Below are 22,378 nucleotides of genomic sequence, written 5' to 3' on the forward strand. Positions count from 1 at the left end.
CCGACACCCCCGTCCCTCCCGGCGGCCGGAGCGCGGCCGGGCCCTGGGCCCGCCGGAGGTCAGGGCTGAGCCGAGGCTTTCCGTTTGTGAGGTGGCTCATCCCCGGAGAAGTGTAGCTCAAAGCCCGTACCGGCGCAGGAGCAGACAGTGGGAAGGCTGGAGTCTGTCTCATTTTAAAATTAGTAATATTACATCCGTAAAACTAATTGGTAAATCTTCTTTCCAGGCTTGGCAAGTGAGAAGCGGTACCAGGGGAAATAGCCCATCAGTCTGCCACGGAGAGCTGTTGAGGCTGGGCAGCCGTGGGGAAAAATCCCTGCAAGCACCAGCAAAGGTCTTTAAGAAAAGGGGGAAAAAAGCCCAAACAAAACCCCAAATCCCCTCTCTGTAAAGACAATGTATTGGGAATGTTGCTTAGGGGCTGCGTGACACGCTCTTCAGCGCTGGCCCTGAGGAAAGGCTGCTGGCAAAGTCCCAGCGGGTGGTGTGCAAGACAAACTCAGGCAAGGCTGTTAAAGGAAGAAAGGGAGGAATTGTGCTTTGTCCAACACAAACCCACTCGAACGTACAGCAATGCACGAGAGCTGAGGGCTTAGACAAGTGCTAACATGCAGGAGAAAATCTGACATGCTTGCCTGTGCATGTGAGGAGAAACTGATTTAATTAAGGTTTGGCTTTTAACTTTTCATTATTTTTTTTTTCTGCTAAAAATAATTTAGATTACTTAAATTGAAACTTTAATTCACAAACTAATCTTCAGATAATGAGGATCTATTTAATGGTTTGCACCAACCAAGCTAAAATGAAACGGTGCCATTTTTCTCAAGGGAAAATTTATGAAATCAGTGGTAAAACCACAGAGGTTTACAGTCCTTGAGGACCTGGCAGACTAATACATCTAATGCCAAAATATCCTTCAGAGGATGCGGAGGTGAGAGGTTAGCTGTTACCTGATGGCCTTAATTTTTGACTGCAGGCCTGATATGAAAGTTTTTAATGGTGATTCAACAACCAAACCGCTATTAATAATCTCATAAATCAGTTTAATGACCTAGGTAATAATGACATCACTGTTATTAATGTGCAGTTCTGTAATTCTTCACACTGTAGCAATATCTGAGTTTACCACTCTTAAATCTTATTCATTACACACAAGCACCACTGTGGGTGCTCTATCACCTCTCTACCATGTCACACTGCATGTTATTGGGGTGCAGTATCTTATAGTTCATGCTATCTACTAATTTTTTACCTTGTACACTTTCTGAGACACACCATTCCATTTCAGTCATGATTCCTCTACTTAGACCCAGTTAAGTCTAAGCACTTTGTCCTTTATGCGAACAATTGACGTATCAGAGCAAGGTTTACCCTGTTAATTCCTCCCCCCATACACTGTTTTTTGTGCTCACATAGCATCTTGGTCTTAAGTGCTAAATTACAAATCATTGCCCTTGATGTGTTCTTTGTAGAATCTTCTGGTGTCCCTCAGTGGTCTTGTCTCTTTACAAGACCCTGTAGTGCATCAGGACCTCTAGCTCACAAATTATAACCCATTTCTGTAGTGTTAAGGGCTCTGAAAGATGAAAACATCTATGCTGCTACTGAGAGCATGTTTACACTCGGTCACCTAGGAGAGCTCAAGCAAAGCAAGTACCTGAATACCCAGAAATTCTTAATATACAGCAGAATGGTGTATGAGGTGCTATCTAAACACTGTTAGAAGTACAGTTATTTTCTTCAAATGAGAAACATAAGAAATGAGAGACTAATGAGAAACTAATGAGAAACAGAGACTGATGCTTGTGCAGGTTTTGACACTTGAGCAAGTCACTTTGCTTTTGATCACAAGTAACTTTTCCTTATTTTCAAAATAGTTGTCACTGGAGCAAGACATAAAAGAGGAATGACAGCTCATCTTCAGCTACTGCAAACTGAAGTACAGGACTTGGCATAGACGTTAAAAAACTAAATCTGCATATGCTGATTCTGCACATAACTGGACTTAATAGTTCTTAATATGATGCTGCAGATAGTCCTGGAATGTGTGGTCCACCAGCTCCAGCTGCACATAGAAAGTTGAAAGTAATGTCATAAGGGCCTGTTGAAATTTTGAGTCATCAGAAAGTGCAGAAGAGCACAAGCTGCATAAATCACGGAGTGGGAAAATATTTTTGTACTGTGATTTAGAAATAATTGTGGAGAATGATGTTGAAAGTAATGCCAAATTTCCTGCTCATTACCTCTAAGTAAGTTTCCAGAATAACACAGTAAAGATGATGACATCTTATGAATGACAAATTCTAAAGATACGAAAGCTCTGAAATATTCAATTGACAGTGTTTTCCAATATTCCCTCAGAGCATAAGCAACAGAGTCCTCCTGATTTAAATGAACTTGAGTAAATTCTCTGTACTCTTGTATTGAGCAACACTATATACAACTCTAGCAGTTTTCAGCAGTGGTGAAGAATTGCCTGTCATTGCTGGGTAGAAAAAACAGGATATGCATGTCTGTGGAAACTTCCAGAACATGAAGTGGGATAGAATTTATTCTGTAATATTTAGGGAACACTTTAGCCATTGGTAAGGTAGAGCCATTTTTCTGGGTGGGATTTTCACATTTTGTCAAGGAGTTTGTCCTGGATATATGTGTAAAATATTAATAAAATATTCAGTCACTTTCATGTAAGTTAACTGACGTTAATCAGTATGGTATAGTTGTCACAAACTGATCCCTGCGGGTCCAGAGGTTCATCCGTGCACCGCAGTTTGTGTGAATTCTCTGTAAATGATGAGCTGCCTGTATGTTCATGTGACTGCTTCTTTTCTCCTAGTGAGTTTTGTAACTTTAGAATATTTTTTACAATCTTTAAACTAAAAAAAAAAAAAGAAAAGGTTTTCCATTTTCACATCCACTTATGCTATCAAATCCTGTTATATGTATAGAAAATCACTGTAGACCTTGGATGTCAAACAACATTAATTTTAGCATATGAGTTTAGCTCATAGTGGGGGATTGGGGATTGTTCTTTGGGATTTAATAATTTCAAGTGTTTCCTTCTGGTACAATAGTTCCCCTCTTCCTGCTATTTCACTACTTTGGGTGTGCAGTTCTTTTACTAGACCACCTCTTATTCCTACTTCTGTGTTTTCTCAAGAACATGAGGCAGCTTGTGGGAAGCATGCTTCCCTGGTGCACAAGTCTCCAATACCAAGTTCTGGATATCTTAATTAAAAATCAGTTAGTTTGTTAGAGAAAAAAATGACAGCATAATTAGAAAAACAGTAAAACATCTTTTCCTCAGGCTAATACCCGTAGGCTGGGATAACCTTCTGTCATCCATTTTGTCAGTATTCGTTAGAGTGTAGAAGCTTCTTGATTTATGCATTTGCCTGTTGTGTTCTTAGTTCTTTAAGAGAGGTTTGGCCACTGTCAGAGGTAGGAGGCAGGTCTAGAGAAATCTTTAATCTTGTTCGGTATAGGCATGCAGGCTTTGTGGTGTTTTGTTTTTTATAAACTAGAAGTTCTTCTGTTTGCTTCCTTGCTTACCTTTGGGTAAATATATATACTCCTGTGTTTGTACTTATGCAAACCGAGTTCAAAGGTGAAATGCAAATTATGTCTGGAACATGCTGCTATACAAGTTATATTTGATGTCTTCTGTTTTCAGTGATGTGTCAGAAAGTTTTTGTCTTGGTCTTGCTGCCACTTTTCTATACCATATGCACTTTCAGACTCGTTTTTCCCAAATTCTCATTTATGTAGTAGGACCTTACTCCTTGAATTGCTTCTCCAGTCTACCTAATCCACACTATTTCTGATTTATCATTAAGACGTACAGCTCATATATTGACAGATGAAGATGTTCTGTGTTGACACTGTTTTATGATGTTTAATACTCTATTGAAGGCAATCACACTTGTGATGCAGACCATGATCTCAGTTACGTGTAGTGAGTACTGATTCATATGCCAGGGAAAGCTTCGGAAAACATCTGTTTCCTGGATTTGGGGTCTAGACTGTTCTGAATGTTCTTATTCATTAGTGTCAATAAATGGTGATCCAGTTGTTATTGGTAGCACTGTAGAAATCCTAGACTAGGCTGTCACAGTGCTTTACCAAAGCCTGCTCAAGGTTCTGAGCCATCTAGGCACATTATGAACATTGTTGAAGAACCCATGCCTATCTACTTGTGTTGCTGGAAAGCCAGGGCAGAGGGGACTCTTGCAAGGAGACTATTATTGAACTTCTCCATGGGAATATTTAGTAAGAAGCAAAAGATTTATTTGAAATCAGTGTATAAATGAGGAAAGTGAGGAAAGGCAGCTTTGGAGAGTGGGCCTGCTGTCCATTCTTCTGCACCATCCCTCACTTCCTCAGTGGCAGTAGCACTGAAGCAGCTCACTTGGCTTTCCAGGGCTCTGACTGATGAAGGTAGGCAATGAAGCCAGGCTGTCTTGCCATTCCCCTCAGGCTAGTGCCAGAAGCAATCTAATCTGCCTTTTGCTTTCAGATAACTGTGATAATACACACATTAATTAAATAGACGCTTGCATTATTAACATAGTACATAATTTTGATTAGTAAATAGTTATTTTCCAGACATATTTTATTATTGAAATGAATTCTAGTCAACAGGAACAAGCAAGTCAGAATTTTTCTTTTTCAGTTCCATGTTTATTAAAATAAATACAAAACTGGTGTCAATTCATTTTGCTGCCTGAGAAGTAGCTTGGAGAGTAAAGAATTCTTTGTTTTGCCTTTCAGCAGGCAAGGAATTTCTCCTAGATCCTTTACAACTGAAGGGAGGTTGCAATAGTGAGATGGATGGAGCTCGTGTTTGGACCAGGCATCTGCAACACGTACCAGGTGTGATACCTTTGATGGACGTTTCTTCATGTCTTCTGTGCTAGACTCATACTGTCATTTGTGGCAGGATTCTTGAAGAATGTCTATAGTACTCTTCAAGAATGACAATGTAGACAAGGCGTGTTTCTAAATTGCTTCTTATAGGTAATGGCCTCAAGCTGTGCCAGGGGAGGTTTAGACTGCATAGTAGAGAAAACCTCTTCACTGAAAGGGTGGTCAGGCATTGGAACAGCCTTCCCAAGGAAGTGGTGGAATCACTGTCCCCAGAAGTGTTCAGAAACAGTGTAGATGGGGCCCTTAGTGACATGGTTTAGTGGTGGACTTGGCAGTCCTGGGGTAACGGTTGGACTTGATGATCTTAAGGGTGTTTTCCACCCTAGTTGATTCTATGATTCCATATAAGCAACTGCTTCCCAGGGATCTCAACAGTAAGTGGCAGGGGTCATCTTATGTGCTCACTGTAATTACTAGCTCAGTACTGATAGAGCAGGCTGGCTGCATCTGTACTCTATGCCTGGATGTCTCCTCTGGGTCTCTTGTGGCGCCACTGTGGCTGAAATAATGCAAAGGCATGAAATAGCCCTCCTGAGTGTTTTTATAGCATGGAACTGCGGCTATATATGTACTAGGATGTGGTTTATGAGATATTTGAGGGGCAAAATTTGCTGCAATAATATTGAAGGATGGTAGGGAATGGAGAGAGTCAATTGCGGAGCAGACACAGCAAACCTGGTGCAGTTTCAACCAACTGACTGCTGTGATTGTTCCCTGGAGTAAATTTTTCCCAGCACTGTGCCTGTACTTTGTCTGAAAGAGAGCCATTTGGAACTGGCCAGAGTAGAGGAGTGATAAAACAATTAAGCAATATTTGGTTTTGTCTCATGGCCCTGTAACGTTTAGCAGTGTAGATATACCCAAATAATCAGTTATAGTCAGAGGGTCTCTTCTAGGTGCACCTAGGGTCTCTCTTGCATGTTTGTTGTCTATACAGATCTGGGCTTTCAGACAATCTTGGATTTACACTGAGAAGATTATCAGTGTTTTATAAGGCTTCAAAAGGAAGTTGATACTGGTGTCATTTAAATCCATGGCAGTTCTGTCATTAGCAGTAGGAGCTGAATTTTATCTTTAGTGAATTGTTTCCCCCTTTTTATAGCAGTAGAATTCTGTTCCCAACTAACTGCTCTACCAGGAATATTTTCTGCAGCTGAAGTGGCGGCCTAAAGCGTGGTCAGGCTGAAGATAATTGTAATGTGATAACAGCTACCACTTGGTGGCATCCACTCCATGCTTTATTTAGCTGAAGACTCCACAGCCAGCAAGCTGAGATTTTCTGAGTACCTGGGTTGACATTCTTTAAGGGTATGTAAAACAGATAAGCTTATGCCAGTCTTGATTGGTATGCTTAGGGCTTGACATGTGCATGACACACCCTCTGCTTGTATCTTAGTGTCGGAGTATACATATTTACTGACCTTGCAGTTGACTCAAATAAAGTGATTACACTCTTTATCTTTGTTTTCTTCTTTGGAGACTGTACAACTATTTTTTATTCATGGAAAACTTGTTTAGATCCTTGCATCCTTGGTCTTGACCTTGCCATGTGACTCAGTTTAAAACAAGCTTTGATTTTAGATAAGTCAATTAGAAGCCAAAATAGCATAGATGTAGTTATGAGGAGAATGTACTTGAAATAAGTTCTCAAATCTTTGATTTGCACTTTTCAAAGGAAAAATATTCAGACTCATTCTGGAAAGTGTGCAACATTAGCATTGCTGATAAATTAATGTTTATTACAAGATGCAAACAGCTACAGATTCATTTTACCTAACTTTTGACATTTAAATGAGACATCAGAAATATATTTCACCAACCAGAATCTAAATTTGGAGAATTTGGAGTCTCTAAAATGATATATATGGCACAGCAATCTCATTCACTTTGATTCTCATTAATACCTAAATTCAGATTTAAAGTTGCAAGTCCATCCTTCTTGTCTTTGTTGTCAAAGTATTGTGAAAAGAAACAAGATAAGATTAAAAAAAAAAAAAGGCTGGTAAATATGAATACATCAGATTTTTGTAGCTTAGTGCAGTTTTTCTGATAGTATTAGTCTGATCTAAGGTAAATCAAGGACCTTTCAGCTGTTCAAGACTTGGTCTGCAAGTCCTTGGTTTGTTTTGGGGAATATAATGTAGTAATGAGCATGATGTGAGATCTACGTAAATGGCACTTGGCAGTTTGTGGGATTGTACTAGAAAAATATTCCTACTTTCAAGTATTTCACTCAGAGAATCCACTAGTGGTGGTAGTGAAAAAAAACAAATTGTATACTCATGATCTAATTGCATTATGTGATGATAATTGAATGGTGGATTACATTCAAATCTTATTCATTGCTTTTACACCTAGATTCTTTGAGTTCTGCTGGGAGCTGAGGTTGGAAGGTTTGAGGGTTGTCTTTTTTTTTTTTATTTGAAGGAGATTTCAGCAGCCATTTCTAGATCATTCTAGAGTTGGGGGAAACAAGACACTTCCCAGCACTTTTTAGACTTTTTTATTCTGCACTAATAAAACCAAAGTAGAATTGAACAAAAATTTCTAAGAACTTGATAAGAAAATAGTCATTATTAATAAATGAGATTGCTACTACTTTTGGGGGCAATAAAAAATTTAACTGTTAAATATAATTTAAACTTGCTGACTTATTTTGTGATTTTTTTAGCATGACCTGATGAATCTCTGATCCTCTCTGTGAACTGTATCAGTGTGGTGAGGGCTGTACTTCAGAAAATGCAGTCATGACCCTCTTTTGCTAATTTTCAGTTTTATTAAGCAGGGTAATGGAATGATCTCAGTTAATTTCTTCTTGGAAGTTAACTATGATAATCCCAGGAGAAATACATGACCCCATTCCATTTATCTGCCAGAATGACCAATCATGTTATCGAATGTCTGTGTATTTAGAGAATCTCATAGATCATTGCATCACTCTAGTTTTTCAAAATTGCTCTGCATTGTTGTTACATACATTTAAAAAAATACAGCTGGGAACAGGCTTGTATTGAAGAAAACCAAAGTATGTGCCATAATCTGCTTCTAGAGGGCAGCAAATTACTGTGTTTTAGCCACAAAAGAAAACGCAAAATACACCTGCAATTCTGCCAGCAAACCAAAGGCACAATCTAGCCTCTTGTAGTTAATGGTAAACTTCCCATTTTCTTTGATGGGAACAGGATCAGGCCCCTGTTGCTTTCCTTGCTGTCTTTAACTCCTCTGCCCTCTTTTTAAGTGGATAAGTAGTATGTGTAAAATACTTTGGACTCCTGTTATGAGTTGTCGTTGTTTTAAACAGTGAACTGTGGATGAAGACGTTACGGTTTTTATTAACATTCTGAGGCTACAATTCATCTGATATAAAAAACTGTGTGACATAATTGCAATAGTATTTATCTCAATATTAGCTCATTTTGGTTTTTAATCTGTTTTGTTCTGTGGTATTTAAAGGAATGTGAATTATTTTTTTCTCTGCCCACACATGGTAAAAAATAGAGCGGGGTGCCTCCTCTTTTGGAAAGAACCCTGATGATAAATTCATTGGTAAATGTTGTTTAACGTAATCTACAGGAAGAAAGATAGTAGGTGAAAGTTTTATTTTAAATGTAATTCACTTTTATTTATACACAGATTTTTCTGTAGCTCCCCTTACCATAACACTGGTATATTCACATATAAATTTATACCAGTAGTGCAGTATAAATGGTGATAAATTGCCTAAACATCTCATAACCGTTATATTTTTCCATGGTCAGAGGTCTATCTCTGTTGAAGTTCTTCCACCTTTGTAGCCCCTGTTATCACTTCAGCTAGACCTCTTCTTCTCTGAGGAAAAATACCACGATTTCTTCTCAAGATTACATTAGTTGAATTCTTGCAGAGCTAAAGGAATGGGAACTGGTCAAATAGCAATTTCTTTAGAGAGTGTGTCTTGATTCGTTATCTCTTTGGTTCTTTGCTTAGGAAGAACTTCAGTTTTGTGCTCCACATACCTGGAGAACAGTCTGGCTACAGATGCAAGCTGATGAAATGGTAATGCTTCTCTAATGTATGATTTATTTCTCATGGCTACCTATGAATGTATAAGACTGAAAAGAGCCACAGTTTGGTACATACTGATAATGCAATCTATGTATTACTGGCTGGGAACATGGCTCCTGTATCCTCTCCTAGTGGGCATTTTTACAAAGTATGAGAAAGAACAGTCAGAATCAGGCAGAATCTGTAACAGAATCAGGCTCTGACTGTCATAATTTCAATGCTATGTAGGTCAATAAATGGGATTGTTTCAGTACAGACTGAAAAACGGTTTTAGCTGAGAAACATCCCAGAGCATCAGTCCAGATGCCTCTGGTTGAGGGAGAGCCACTGTGGATCATGTTCACAGCACCTTTGCCAGTGGTGGCCTTTCCTGGGGGAGTTCACTCCTTTGAAGGTGTTCAGCATCCAGATCTGCTGGGAAGAGGATGCGTATTGTAAACTGTGGCTCTTCTGGAGTCCATTTTCTTTGTTCTCAGAGTAGCCCTCTCCTCTTTCACCAGTGAACAATTCCAGTGGTAACCCTGGTGCAAATCAGATCTCATTTCAGTCTCATTTTTTAAACTGTACTGGAACTGCCTTTTCCAGATCTGCATTAGTTCTTGCTCTATTTTCAGTGCTGGTCCCGGGTGTCTATGTCTGAAACTATTTCCAGTTCTGATTCAATTTTCTAATAGAGACAAGTCTAAAGAGTGGCTCTCACCATAGTTTCAATTTTTCTTTTCAATGGTTATGAATAAAACATAATGTAAGGGGAAAAAAAAAAGCTTTTGTTGTCTACTTCTGAAGTGTACAAAGGGAACATAGAATATTCTGTGTGACTTTAGTGCCTGAAAAAGTCACAGCAAGTCTTCTAGAAAAGTCAAAAGGTGAAATACCTTAGCTAGATATGATATCTTTGAGATACCTCAAACATTGAAATACTGTAGAATTTTGCACTCATAAAAAGAATTTTTGTTCTTCAAGGCTTATGTTTTGTTTTTGGCAGTCTGCATATCTAGAAATGATGATGTTTGCAGTGGCATAGTTGTTTCTTGTAATACTTATTCATTACTTATTTCTGGAATATTTGCACAGATACTGGCCCACAGCATGCTTTAGTTTAGGCTACTATATGTATTACTTGGCTGTTGGTGTCTTCAGCATATGGTACTTTATTGTGCTGGCCACAGAAATGTTCTATAGTCTTGCAGTAGCATTGAGTGTGGTTCTGTGGCTTTCAACTTTAATTATACTTAATAACATAATACATATACAGCAAATAACATTCCCCATATTTAGAGTGTGGTTCTACTCTGAAATGTGATGATTTTAAGGTAATTCAACAAATGAGCTCCTTGTGCTAGTCAAATCATAACTTACTACTAAGAAAAATAAATTTCCCTATCTGCCTTTCTCTTAGCAGGGCAGAACCAGCAGAGTTAGTGCCTGTGCCAGTACTTTTCAAATGCGTTTGTTGTATTCTAGTGTGAATATAATGCCCTCTGGCAGCTCTGTGAACTCTTCCCTGATTGAGAAGATACCTTTTAGGATGTCTGCCTCCATGCAGCTGAGATTTTTATATATTTGTTAAGCTATTAGTAAAGTTTTGAATAGATCTCAGTAAAAGAACTCAATCTTGTATTCACATTTCAGCAATGACATTAACACAAACCAATAAAGAGAATTTAAAAATCTGAGAATTGCTGTCAAAAAGTGACATCTTTCTCATGCTATAGAGACAATTATGCTGAGGCAGCATTTTTTGTTTGTTTGTTTTGCTTTCTTTCGTTCAGTTTACAGGATTTTGTGTCAGCCCTTTCAAACTAGCCATGCTTTTATTTTGATACAGAAGAAGATGAGTAAGCCAGCTTGACAGCCACAAGCTCAAAAGCAAAGGAATAGGGAAATTAAGCACTAAGATGTGCAATGAAAATTTGAGACTGAGTTTAGAGCTGTCATTATCTTCCCAATTTATAGTTACATCAGGGCATAACTGGTATCAAAGCACAAGAGACGGCTTTGCTGTGTGCTGCCTTTGGAGCTGAAAGTGCAGCAAGGGCTGTGGAGGATGGGGCTGCCTTGGAGAGCCGTCCCTGTGGTCACTGATGAAAGTGAGCTGGTGTCTCTGCATAGCAGCATGTTGTGCACAGGGCAGCTCACCTGGAGGTCTCTGCAATAGGCTCTTTTCTTTGGATATGAGATAACTTAATCTTCCTACAGATAAATGGTTATGATTGGTTCCCTGTTATGGCACAAAACTAAAGGAAGTCAGTTCTTCTATTTTAATAAAACTGGCCATCTTTACAAGAAAATTACCCCCCCCCCCCCACCTTCCTCAGATTGACAGGAGTGAAATAAGTGAAATTCCTTTGTTGCTGCTTTGAATTTCCTGAAAAATCCATCCAGTATCTCACTTGGAGCACATGTGGAGGCAGTCTTGCTGTACTATAACATGAACTCATTCCAGTTTGTCCATGATGTATAAACTATCCATGTGTATGTGCTGGAGTTTCATGCACACACACACACATATAAAATACCACAACCCTCCCCCTTCCAATTCAAGTAGAAACTTATTAAAAATAGAGATTTTTTTTTTCTTAACTACCTTGAAAATAACTTTGTTTTATGCAGACTAGACATTTTCATTTTAAATTCTAGAGAGACAGCTATCAGATGAAGAAGTCATGGTACACTATCTTTTTCTACAGGTTCCTTACTTTAACCGACTCTGATTTGCTATATGAGTAAGGTAAAATTTGACTCAGGTAAGCAAACCTTTAAAAAGCAGCTTTAAGCACTGGAATTTTGTTTTAGTGATTAAGGCAGCCCAAAGAAATTAAATCTTATGACAAAAACTAAAATCAAAGCTAAGAAGAAAATTACTTACCCTAAAAGTTTGGTAATGAAAGATTTCTTGCATGTCTCTAGCTAAGGTTGCAATGTAGTTCACACAAAGAAAGATAAATAGTTGTTCATTTTTGCCCTTTAAAAGACCTTACTAACCCTGTCCTCTCTGCTTTTTTAAACTTGGGTAGGGAATTGACACTGAAGAAAAATACCCCTGGAAAGATGTGCTACTGGCTGTGAGAACAGGGACAAGATAGGTTTACTGCAGAGGTTCAGCAAGTGCTTGCCACAAGGCTTGGAAATTTACTGCTAAGGTTTTGGCTGGGCTTGGCCACCTCGAGGTCATGCTCTTCCCAGAGAGTTTGTCATGCCGCCTGCACAGCCACCAGCTAGGGAACATGTGGTTGTGTCACCTTCTTGCTGTAATACAAAATACCCATCCCTTACACTTTCTAGATAGAGAGGAGAAATGAGCTGCTTGGCTTGGTGAAGATAGTAGTGGAGAGTGTGACTTGCTGTAGCTTCTGCAGAAGTTTCTCAGTAAATCGTAGTGGACTGCTGGATGAGAGGCAAAAGCAAGTTTGATCATGGCTTCAGATGAAACACACAGAATTTTTTCTTTAGGGCTATAAAAATAAAATAAAATTGCAAGGTTGCTGCTTAAGATTCAAGAAAAATGCACAATAGCACTTAGAGGTCACCTGCAGAGCTTGTATGATAATGATGACAAATTAGTATTGTTTTCTAAGATTATCTTAGCTAAAATGATAAATCTTGGTACAGCAGTATATACAGGTATTATATTAACAATACATTAGATCCTTTTTTCAATTGAGAAAACAGACTTTTGAAATGGGTATGTTTTTTATTCTGGACTCAAATCACAGAAGTATCAAAATGTTTCCCGTAATTGTTTTTAACTGTACAGTTAAAGCAGAACCATCCACCACACACATGATTATTTTCAAGACATTAATAATACCCCATTAGTAGTGTCTCCAGTTCCAAGAGATATACTCCAGCTTTGAACTTTGATAATGCATCATTATGATAGTGTATCATTTGTAACAGATAATGCTGAAGTGTATACACGCTAATGGAAAATTGGAAAGTTATTTGTTTTCAACTAATTGTTTAGTTCCTGTATTACATAATACATGTGGTAGCTGCATTATTATTTAGTCCTGAGATTTGTGTAAGCTTTCGTATACTGCACTGAGTCTGTCAAGACTTTAAGAATTACAAGGGAGATTTAATTTTGTCAGCTTTGAAGATGAGAAAGTAATGAAGCATGTCCCCACAAGGTGGTTAATTCTTTATTGTGCAGCTGAAAGAAACTTAAAATGTTTTTTATCTCATATAAATTACTGTTAGGTATGAACTGCACAATTGCAATTTCAAATTCTTCCAGGAAAATGAAAATAAGGAAATCACAGTTATTTCCAGTGACAGTTTTGTAATTATATTTCTCTCAATATGTGCTAAAAGGTTTCTATGGATACCCTTTTAAAATTTAAATAGTTTGGTTTTGTGTGTGCTGAAGCTTAAGTCATAATTTGTTAATCAAACAAGGAATTAGAACAAAAGCTTATGACAAATTTTGGCCATAGGCATTCATACATAAAGACACTGCATGGAAAAAATGGCAACTGATGGTGAAAAAAAGATATTTTACTAAATTATAAGCATGAATGGAAAAATAGTGGGTTCAGAGAGATTCGGTTGAGTGTTTCTGCTTGTTTTGAAAGTCTGAAAGTCCCTTCTTATCTCTAGTGTGGCAGCAGGAGGACACATTCCTAGTGCAAATATACTTGGACCATTTACAGAAATCTGCTAAAGACCAATTCTGCTGAAGCTGAGCTTCAATTAAGTGAATTTTGGTTGTCAATGTAAGAACTTCTAATAGTTTATTAGAAAACCAAAAGAAAGTGAACTATATTACAACCGTTAAGTATCATTTAAATACAAAATTGATGCTTGTGTTAATTTAACATTATATTTGATAATATATATATACTATAACAGGAAAGCATACTTAACAGGGAAGTGCATCATATGCTAAAAATAAATCATAAGTTCAATAAATGTTCTTTAAAATAAAACATTGATCCTTATTTTTTAAATAAGATATTGCTGCTTCTTTTTTTTGACCATCTCAGCTCACAGGTTCTTGATTTTCTTGTTTTAAAAAAAAACACATTATGTTTTATTGGGAAAAAAAAACAAACCAACAATAAATGTGGAGAGCACACTTCCTGAAAAATTAAATTTTAGTAAATGACTCTTGATGTGCTGGGTCTCCTCTTCTGCTAGACAACATGCAAATGGAACTTGTCAGGATTTTTTCTCCTGTCAACCATGTGCTCTCTGAGTAGGAGTTTGATATTTTCACTCAGGTTTTGAACTAAACTAACTGCCTGTTTCATCAGTACATTTAGTTTCTTAGTTTGTTGTATTTTATTGTCAAATTACACCTAAATGACCATTTACTGATATTTAATTTTGCAGGTGGAAGGCAACTTCAGTGACCACAGAGAAGGGCAATGAGATGCTGGTGGATTTGGCTGTCAAGGAGCAAAGGGCTTGGATGGGGAAGAGAGGTTAAAAGGTCGTGTTTGGATGTAGAGGTCTGGATGCGTTGGAGAGCTCAAAGGAGGCAGCTTATTCCTTGGTGAGCCATGTTCTGTGCAATGCCTGATGGCAGCCCACCAGACTCTTCTTCCAAGAAGTCTCGTGATGCTCCTTTTTCTTCTGCTCCAGACCCAATCAGTCGTCAGATTTCTGAGAAGGATCCTTTAGGAGTCTGCCGTGAGCTTTGCTTTTCCAGGCTGATAGGTGCAAGGTTGCAGCCCCAGCTGGCCAGGGAGTGCAGCAGGAGAGCTGTCTCCAGCAGCTTACTGGGATTTCTCTTGGTTCCTTCGAGATCCCTAGCTAACCCTGGGAGTTTTACTCCTGCTGAGTGTTGGCTCTGCGCATACATGTCTTTTCAGAGGAGAAGCATGCTTGTGAATATTAACCTTGCTAGTTATGATTTGTCGGGCCTGGCACAAATTGAAGGCAAGACCTATTGGGCAGCTGGCCAGCTTTGCATCAGCTGAGTGCAGTACAAGGAAGGCATGCTGTGTAGCAAAAGAAGGCTGGTGGTTTGAATTACAGCTGAAAGCAGTCAGGGAAATACATCCAGCTCCCAAAAATTCTTTTGAAGGCAAAAGAGCAAAGGATAACTTTGAAATTGAAAGTTGAGGTTTTGCTTTTTGTTGAGTTTCTGATGCATGACTAGTGTTGGTCACAGTTTTGCCACAGTGGGAAGGTATGACTAGAGACCCCACACCTGGGCTTGGCTCCCTGATAGATCAGAGATCCTAAGACATCCAGATCCTGTGAGAGTCAGTCTCTGTAGTAGACTTCTAAGTTTTGCAGGAAAATCCCCACGGCTCTTATGGGATGCAGGAGGAGCAGCAAGACTGGTTGCTGATAATGATAGAATCAGGCCTTTATGTGGTTAATAATATGCTATGCACAGCTTCAGTAATCAGCTAAGAGAGATTTTGGCTCCTTTTGAAAAGTCAAAGTGATCATTAATTTACACTGACCTGATACCAGAAATGAGTCAGAAGGGATCTTAATCTGAAAGCTTCCCTGTAGGGTATGTACATGTGTTCTCAAGCTTTTCTCTTCTTTCCGTGGAAGGGCTTGCCCTCATCCAGTTCATCACACTTTGACTTTCTGACTGATGCTGGTAACTTCTGAAAAGCTGCCAAGAGGCAGAACTATCTGATTGATGGGAACCTCTTCACATTCTCAGAAAAAAGCTATATTTCTCAACAGAAGGATTTTTGTGAAATTTCTCGGTAGGGTGATCATAATTTCCTGCTCAGTCCATGGAGAAAGACACAATTCAAGCACTTAAGTGATCTATAATCGTAGTTTGTTGTACTATCTGGAATCTTTTATTGAAGTGGATGAATACAGCGTCTATTGAATAAAGAAAAAAATTGAAGATGGGGCTTTCCAAAATTGATTGATCTTGTTATGTTTCCACTTCATAATCATTAACTGATAGGCTAGGTCAGTAGTTGCCTCCCCAGGTTTTCCTTAGGACTGCTGTATGTACAAAAAAAAAAGCAGGCAGAGAGATGAAAAAATTATGAAGCAGTTTTGCAGTGAACACAATTGCTGCAATGGCTTCTAACAAGGAGAGGCACCAAAACAGGAGAGCGAAGTGAATGAAATAAGAAGTAACACTGGATCTTCTGTGAGAAACCGTTCTTGTAACACCATCATGAGGTGTCAGAAACAAAATTTACCTTTAAAAGCCCTCCATGGTTTGCAGAATAAGCATGGAGGCATGAGGAGAGGGGTAGTGCAAACTTTATGCTCCTTTCCGTCTTTGAACTGTGAAATATTTGATTGAAAAATGATATTTTCAGACAATATGAAAACAATTAAAGGGAAAGGAGAACTTTAGCATTATTTTTGGCATATATGGAGTCTCTAGCTTGATAACTGCTAGAACCAGATCCTTGATTTTTCCTCTGCAAATGGCCTTTCATCTTCCTGAGAAAACATATTCTGCAGTTCACCATCTCATTTTCCACTTGGAAGGAAGAACTTAAGTCATCTGACTGCATGAGAGCCTTTCTCTTCATGACATCCTGGTTGCTCAGTATCTGTGAGTAGATGTCAGATTCTCTCCCCAGGGTGGGCAGGCTCCTCTCCTTTCACAAGAGGATACTTTCCAAAACTGGTTTTCTGCATGTGTGTGTTTGTGCCTTCTCCCTGAACTCTCCCAACAGGTATTTGAAAACAGTTAAAAAAAGTTCTCCAGCTGAGACCAAACAGGTCTGTTGCTCCTCTACCACAGCATCGCCTTGAGAGAGAGGAGTAAGTTCAAGGCAGATGCATACTTGCCAGCAGCAGTCTGGCAGATTGACAAAATCCATAGTTCTTAAGCTAAAAATCTCCATCTTGTTTTGAATCTTTTGTACCTTCTTGTAATCTTTCTTGGGAAATTTATTTTTTTCCTCACTATTGAGTTTCTGGCACTTTAGAGGTTTAATGTTTGCCAAGGCCTCTTTATAAAACTGGTACTCCCAGCAGAAACTTCTGTTTGGTTGTTAAACTTGTTAATGACAGAGAAGTGGGTCAAGGTGCTAGACTGTCCCTGGCTGAGGAAGGTGGTTTCTGTCAGGAACTGTTCAAGGAAATCTGCATGATATTGAAGAAAGGGGGGCAATTTTTAATAAGCGACTGCACATTAGCAGCCTCTGTATCAATCTGTTACCCCCATTCTTCTGGTTCTGGTCTTCAATTACTGATATAAATTTATTCATGGCCATTGGTGTTGGTGTTTTGCTTTGAATTATATAGCTCTTTCCAGCCATAATGTTGCCCTTTTTATATTCCTAGAGAGGAATTATATCTCAAACTGCGACTTTGTTTTGCTGGGTTAATAATTGAGCTCTCTGACTCTTTTTATTTTCTTTCCTAATTGTTCTTTTAGACCATCCCAGCATCTTTTTCAATTTGCGTGGAAATGGGTACCTAGCACAGCATTCCAAGTTAGGATTTACCATTGGCAGTAGTACCAATGGCAGTAGTGCCAATCCTCTTTTTGCATTATCCAATTAATCCTAAATTACATGGTTTTCATAACCAAAATCACCCCCAGGCTTGACAACTTTGATTAGGATCAACAATATAATCAATTAAAAAAACCTCTTTTTTTTTTTTCTCTTCTTCTGGTATTAGTAAACTAGTTGGCAACACAAATCCTTGTTATTAGCCCCAAAGCACAGTAATTCACACTTAATACTATACTTGCTGTTCTCATTCTTGCTATATCAGTCCTGAAGGATGCTCAAGATTATCATGGACATTTCATAATAAAAAAGAAGACATGTTCATTGTTAGTAGGAAATTGTAAACATATAAGAAACACAACACTATTTGATGGTATCAAGACTGAGGGTAGATTCAGATTAGATATTGTCCTGGGTTCCGCAGTAGCAGTCATGTTTTTCCTTTGTGTTAACTGGTGCAGTGCTGTGTTTTGACTTCCAGCTTGAGAACAGTGTTGGTGAAGCCGATGTTTTCGGTTGTTGCTAAGTGATGTTTACCCTGACCAAGGACTCTGTGAGGCTCATGCTCTGCCAGGGAGGAGGGGAAGCTGTGAGGAAGCAGAGATGGGGCGCCTGACCCAGGCTAGCCGGGGAGGTATTCCATACCGCAGCACGTCATGCCCGGGGTGAGGGGTAACTGGGAGTTACCCAGAAGGACAGGGGCTTCCGGGTGGAACTCGTTTTCTTGGCCGGTGGTATTGTATTCTCTTCCCTTGTTATTTTCCCTTATCATTGTTTTAGCTGATAGTAGCGGTGGTGATTTGTTGCTGGACTGTTTTTGTCTCAGCCCGTAGGAGTTGCACTCTCTCGATCCTCCTCCCCGTTCCTCCGGGAGCGGGGAAGGGGAGAGCCCCGGTGCGGGGAGGCGGGGGGGGAGACGGACACGGACCTCGATTGTTGTCATCTCGGCACCACTCACTGGGAGTGAGTGAACAAGCTACCTGACTGGGTTTAAACCACGACAGATATGGATGGGCCTTGGAGCAACCTGGTCTAGTGGAAGATGTCCCTGCCCATGGTAGGGGATTGGAACTGGATGATCTTAAGGTCCTTTCCAACCCAAACCAGTCTATGATTAGGAAAAAATTCTTCCCTATGAGGGTGATGAGGCCCTGGCACAGGTTGCCCAGAGAAGCTGTGGCTGCCCCATCCCTTTAAGTGTTCAAGGACGAGTTGGATGAGGCTTTGAGCAACCTGGTCGAGTGGGAGGAGTCCCTGCCCATGGCCATTCTATGGTTCTAAGCTTGCAGTTTAGTTCAGAAAGATTAATGCATATCATGATAATATCATGATGGGTTTAATAATATTTTGTTTAATGACTAAACCAAGTAATTTTATTTATTTATTGGATTGATGTGCAACAGCACAAATAGCTGACAAAATGTTGGAAAACATAAGAAAGGGTATTAAGAATAAGATAGGGAAAGTTATTTTATCACTATATAATGCCTTGTAGCACCCACATCTTGGGTTCTGAATGCCATTCTTGTCTCTGCATATCAAAGACAGGATGGAGAAGGTACAAAGAAGACAGCTAAGATAATTAAGAGGACAAAGTAGCTGCCTTATGAGGAGAAACTATAAAGGCTGAGATATTTCAAACAAGAGACAAGAAAGCTGTGTGGGTTATGATTAAGCTCTAGGAAACTGTGGAGATGTTGGACAAGCTGAATGCAGAACTGGTTTTTTTTTGGCAAGTTCCTCAGTATTAGGAATACTTGGTGAAGTATTCTCCAAACTAGAAAGTGTGGTGGAGCCAATAGGAGGCTGTTTTAAGATGAAACAATACTTTTTTTACTTCAAAGACTGCTAGATTTTCTTGCTACAAAAGTCTGTGGAGGCAGTATCAGCAGGTTCAAAATAGATTAGACAAATTTATGGACATCAGATCCAATTAGATCAGATTACTCAGAGCCACATCCAGTCAAGTTTCAAACAATTCCAAATATGGAGGACTCATAAGCCCTCATGGAAACCTGGTCTAGTATTTGACTGCCCTTGTAGTGTAAGAGGTTTTTCTAGTATTTAATAGGAATTTTGCAGGTCCCAGATTCTCTCTGTTGTCTTTGGTTGCATCTCCATTCACCTCTGAGAAGAGAAGATTTATCTTCTCTGTTTTCTTCTGTCAAGTAGCTGAAGACAGAAGTAAGATGCCCCACTGAGCCTTCTTTTCTCCAGGTGGAATAAAGCCAAGTTTCTCATCCTTTCCTCGTACATCTTGTTCTTCAGCCACAGTCATACTGATGGCCCTTAACTGGCCTTGCTGCAGTATTTCCATGTTTTTCCATTGTTTAGTCCAATGAAATGTATTAACCTGAAGCCATAGCATTTTGAACTGATAGTTTCCTTTTCATATTTGTCATCTCAATGAGGTTTTAAATCTGGAGAGACAATAATATACTTATCCCAGCACTGAAGTATATGACATCTGGTCACTGATATTGCTGATTCTACAATTTGGGTTTTCAACTTGAGAGTGCTATAACTCTGCAAATATTCAAAATGACAACTGCAAAAATATTCTTCTTCCACCTTCTAGAAATAATGGCATAAACATTGTCAAAATTAATTAAGTTTAAGGGGCAGCAAGGTCTAATCTCTGCATAAGGGACAGGATGAAAGCCACATGTTCCAGAATTTTAATGAAAATTCCACAGTTGACTGAAGCTGGATGTTCCAGCCATGGAAAAGTTCCAGGTATTATCTGCATCTCCTGTACAGACTTCCCTCTTTTTACCTCTCAGGCAGAAATCCATTATGTAGCTTGAGCAATGAAGCTTCTGGTACTACTGGGAGTAAGGCTGTCATAATGATGGTCCAGTTAGTCCACTGAAGTCAGCTGAGAAAAAACATGTAATTGTTCCATGAAATCTAAGAGCAAAATGTAGCTCCTAAGGTACATATCTGCACTGTGCATACCCAAAAGAATGTAGCAACTTGCAGGTTTTCCTCCCCCAGAACCATCAAAAAAAAGTCAGATATCTGCTATGTATTGATTTACTCCACCGCTCCTAGACTGAAATGGGTAATAGCTTGCCATTACCTCGCAGTTCATCATCTGGTGGCATCTAATCAATAGATCAACTTGTAGTTGCAGTTAATCTTATTTCTATATATCAGTGTACAGATCAGCATGGAGTTTTGTTTGTTTCTCTTAAGCCTTTTAAAGACTGATCCAAGAATTCCAATTCTTGATGACAAGGTTTATCCAAAACCACTGCATACCCTCCCTCCCCTTCTGCAATTTCTCCATAACCACATCCAGTTCAAATTTAACCTTAATCCAAACTTGATCTTCTCTTTCTTCCTTCCCTTACTTCTTTTCAGATTTCAGATATACCATCAGCTCTGGCAGGAGGATAGGAACTAGGTGATTTCTAAGGTCTGTTCCAACCCAAACTGGGGAATTTCTGCTTCTCATCAGGTATCACCTGGGTTCCTCTGATCAGCTCTTTTATGGAGCCCCCTTTCCAGTCTGACAACGTTTTCCCACAAGCCTCTCTCAGCTTGAGCAGTTTTTTGTCCTTCCTGTCATAAACACAGCAGGCTTTCTGTTATAAGCATTTTTATTCTTGGCTGCTATTTGGCGTTCTTGACTTTCTCAGGGACCTACCTGTACAAGACTTAATCCATCTCATACGGTTCAATAATTTGGCTTATTTTCTTAATGCTATGTATAAACAAATTGATGTGTGTGGTACAGCAGCACCTCTGCAGTGATAGTCCCTGATGGTTCAGGTCACAGGTAGTTCTGACTCACGTGGTCTGGCTTTCACTCCAGCAAAAACAGGGGATGTCAGGGTGAAGGAGCTGCTGTGTGTGCCTCCTCTTTGCCCAAGCCCAAATTTCCAGAGAAAGACCAGGACACCAAGGCATTTTGTGATCTTGTTTTTGTTACTTATCTGTATTTGGACCCAAGTTAGGCAAAATAGAAGGAAAACACAAGGTTACACTTGTGTTACTTGCTCTGCAAGTCACTACTTTTAGTAACAATATATTCAGATCCATTGCACAAAGAAATAATGATCCTAGAAGTAACTGTACCAATGGAAATAGAAAATCAAAATTAAACCAAAGACATATCTGATCTAAATTTGACGTTTACAAATCACAAACTTCATATTTGTGTTTGACAGGACTGTACAGATCGAGCAGAAATGAAAAAGTTTCACTGTGGAGGAACTGAGATAAAAAGTATTAGAAGAAAACATGTGAGTCACAGAAAATGACATTTGGACCAATAAATGAGGAGTGTGGGCAAATTAACTGAAGACATGTGGCACAAGTTCTGAAATGAGAGCAACAAAAAAAGAAAGATGAGATGAGAGGGATGCAGTGAAAAGAAGGAACTGAACAACAATTGTGCTAGCTTTGGAATGGGCTGCTAGCTAGTGGGAAAAATACTGGATGCAGCTGGATAAATTACTGCATTTCGGATGGATTTTGCAGCTGGGATGGAGACATAAAGCTCTTGTCACCAGGACTCTTTCCCTTGATTTATAACCTGGTCACCCATCTATCTCTGAATATCACTTTCTCTGTAGTGTACAGTTCTGAAATTGTGCCCCTCAAAACTGGGAAAGTCATTAGAACAATAAAGAAAAATATAGAGTTCTTTCAAGAACTAATAGTTTTGTTATCTTGTGTGAGTCAGCTTGTGTGGGAGTTGAAGAGCTTTGTAGCACATTTGTTAACTCTCTGCAGCTAGTAAAGTTTAGTGTTTAAATGAATGCCTGTGAAAGTTGTCTCATCCAACTAAATCAATTTATTTTAAGTCTTTGCAACAAATCTGTTCTTACAATCTCTTTGGTATTGGGTTAAATTCCTCACTGTAAAATGAATTGCTTATCAGATTTTGCACATTATGAAAGCTGTACCCACAATGTTTCTAGGCTTGAGTCTATTAATTGATGGAATTTAAAGATGAATACAGATGGTAAGCCTATTAATAATTAATG

The 22,378-nt window shown here is 39.0% G+C and overlaps 1 long non-coding RNA gene across 6 annotated transcripts; it reads left to right on the forward strand.

Annotated features, from left to right (window-relative positions):
• The first annotated feature begins 327 nt into the window (after nt 1-327).
• Nucleotides 328-22,040, forward strand: LOC134156496 (uncharacterized). Of its 6 annotated transcripts, none has more exons than XR_009961934.1 (6): nt 328-668; nt 4,771-4,872; nt 8,893-9,037; nt 11,611-11,717; nt 14,308-14,353; nt 21,557-22,040. It is a non-coding gene; the product is annotated as an uncharacterized LOC134156496 (long non-coding RNA). The 6 variants fall into 6 exon arrangements; XR_009961937.1 differs by having other exon boundaries at nt 8,893-8,961; XR_009961932.1 differs by lacking the exon at nt 8,893-9,037.
• Nucleotides 22,041-22,378: the final 338 nt, after the last annotated feature.

This window comes from Pezoporus occidentalis, unplaced genomic scaffold (genome assembly GCF_034315485.1).
Source record: "Pezoporus occidentalis ecotype Australia unplaced genomic scaffold, CSIRO_AGI_Poc_V1 ctg87, whole genome shotgun sequence".
NCBI classification, from domain to species: Eukaryota; Metazoa; Chordata; class Aves; order Psittaciformes; family Psittacidae; genus Pezoporus; species Pezoporus occidentalis.